We start from the raw sequence: 2,631 nt of genomic DNA on the forward strand, positions 1-2,631 counted from the left end.
CCCCCAAACTGGCCCCCCTGCTCTCTGGGTCCGGAATGGCCCCCCAGACCTCCGGATTCCCACCTACCCCCGGGTCCAACCTGTCTCCCCTGCTCTCTAGGTCCAAACTGCCCCCTCCTGGGTCCGAAGCCCCCAACCAGCTCCCTGGAGCCAATACACCTACCCTGGATGTAGCACACACACAACCCCGACCCGATGGGGACTCACCCCATCTCCTGTGCTCCCAGGTACGATCCAGCGCCGCCCTTCCAGGTCTGCCACCACCACAGACACACCCTGGCTCCCCTGGCGTTTTAAGGCCCCATTGGGGGGAGGGGGGCGATGAGCCATGTCACCCCCCCGGGAATGTCTCAGGCTCATGTCTCAGCCGGAGGCGGGCGCACAGAACTGTCCCTTTGTCCCATCGGCCCCTCCAGACCTCGGCCAGCAGCTGCCGCCCAGTGACCAAGAACATTTTCCCAGAGGGCAGAAGGGATGAGAAGGAACATTAATGAGGGGGGCGGGGTATCAGGAGGCCTTAAAAAGACAGTGCACAGCTAGCCAGGGCCCCTCGCTCTGCCCCCCCAAACAGCCCCGATCCTGCCCCTCGGCAGCCACAGCAGAGACACCCCTGGCTGTTCGGGGTGGGGGGGGGGAATCTGAGCATGGAAAGTTTGGGAGTGGGCTGGGGGGCAGGAGCAGAGGGGGGCGGGGAGGTGAATGCGAGAGGAGCGGGGTGAGGGGCAGAGATCCAGCGGCCAGGAGACGCGCCCAGATCCGGCTGCAGGCCTGCGCAGAGTCACCTCAGGGAGGGATTGGACCCACAGCCTGGGTACAGGAGAGGCCACGCTAATTCCTGGGGTGCCTAAGGGGTATGGGGGGGAGCGCAGCACCCAGACCAGACCTTTCACCCCCATGAGACCCCTGGTGTTTGGCACCATCAGCCTGCGGGGGGGAGCGGAGGGGGCAAAGTCTCCTCTCACTGCCCCCAGGAGTCACCCCATTGTAAACTAGGCCCAGTTACCGCCACCTGCACAGAAGCTCTTAGTTCTCCTTTCCCATGTGGGGTGTAAATCTGGAGTAACCCTGCTGTGAAACGGTGTAAGGGAGGGATGGATCAGGCCCTGTGCCCTCCCCCCACCCTGCACGGACTGTCAGGCACTCGGGGACCCCCCCCGACACAGCCCCATCGGTACCATCCCAGCCCCGAGGATGCCCCGCCCCCGAGGGAAGTCTGGGGGGTGGAATCAGAGCCGCCCCCCACCTCCGGGGCGCTGGAGGAACAGAGGCTGGCGCTGAGAAATGATCCCGAGATAAACAGGTGATTCTCCCCCTGACGCAATGGAAAGGGCCCGACTCCCGCAGCCCCAGACAAAGTGCAGACAGTCCCCGTCTCTGCCCTCCTCCACGCCGGACAGACGTGCGCTCGCGCTGGGGCGCCGGATCAGAGCCACTGCAGAGCCCGGCTGCTGGCGGGAGGGAGGGATCCGGGCTGGCGTCAGCCTGGGCCCAAACTCTGGGGCAGGAGCACATCCCAAGGGGGCAGGGGCTGAGCTGACGGGAGTGGGGGGTTGCTCTGGGAATGTCTGACTCCCTCACACGCACACACACACGTGTGTCAGGCAGATCCACCGACTGGGGTGACGGGCACACAGCGCTCTCAGCGCTGGCACAAACACACCCCAACCCGGCAGAGCCAGCCCGGCTACCGGCGGACGAGCCGAACTCTCACCCGGATCCAGCATCCTCAGACTGAATCGTTAGCCCCAGCTCAGTTGGCTGCACCTGCGCAGACCTGGGAAGGTCAATGGCGCCTTGGGGGGCAGGGGGAGGAGCAGGGGGGGAGGGGAGGGGGGAGCAAGGCCATGTAGGGGGCACCAAGGGCAGGATTTCCCTCGTAGACCCTTGTCACAATGCATCAGGCTCGCTCAGGGGTGACTGACCCCCCCATCTGTTTACTGAGTGCCTGTCTGCAGGATAACAACCTACTCCTCTGCATGCCGATGGCGCTCCCCCCTTAGCCCACCCCGCTGGGCTGCTCTGCTCTGTGCTGGAGCTGGACTCTAAGAAACAACAGAGGCTCTGGCCTCAGGAGAACAGTGCCTCCTGGGGCCACAAGGGGTTAAGATGACAGAGCCTTGCGGGGGTGGGATGGGGGCTAAGCCCCCCCCCCCCCATTTCCTGGCCTGCAGACCCGCAGAGGCGGCCTGCACAGCTGGGTTGATTTAGCTCCGCGCAGTCTGGGCTGCGTTTCTCAGGCAGGCTCAGCTGCGGTTTCCTCTGGAATCTGCTGCCCCTGGGGTGTCCCCCTTCCCCTGACGCACACGGGGTCCCAGCAGTGGGTGCCACTTCCCAGCTGGGGCCAGAAACACCAGCCAAGGCCCCCCAGCGCTGGGGGCTGGTGGCCAGCGGCCATGGCTGGTCAATCTCTCTCTAGGCTCTCTGCGAGTCCATGAACCCCAATCCCTTGTGTGCAGGCAGGAGCCTGGACCAGCTGCTGCTCAAATTCCAACCCAGGAGCTGCTGGCTGGGACCAGCTGGGAGCCGTCTGCAAAGGGCCCCATGGCGTTCCCACCCCCGGCCGACCAGCCACGGCCCCAGGGGCCCGCAGGCCCCCAGCAGCACCCCAGCTCTTGTGCAATCAAACATGCT

General features: G+C 65.1%; 1 protein-coding gene across 1 annotated transcript in view; it reads right to left on the reverse strand.

Annotated features, from left to right (window-relative positions):
- Positions 1 to 468, reverse strand: part of LOC117888507 (adhesion G protein-coupled receptor E3-like) — a 12,145-nt gene extending 11,677 nt beyond the window's left edge. The window contains exon 1 of the mRNA XM_034791975.1: positions 208 to 468. The gene's annotated coding sequence lies outside the window, so the exon portion shown is untranslated. The remainder of the gene's footprint in view (positions 1 to 207) is intronic.
- Between the last annotated feature and the right edge of the window lie 2,163 nt (positions 469 to 2,631).

The sequence above is a fragment of the Trachemys scripta genome, chromosome 16 (assembly GCF_013100865.1).
Source record: "Trachemys scripta elegans isolate TJP31775 chromosome 16, CAS_Tse_1.0, whole genome shotgun sequence".
NCBI lineage: Eukaryota > Metazoa > Chordata > Testudines > Emydidae > Trachemys > Trachemys scripta.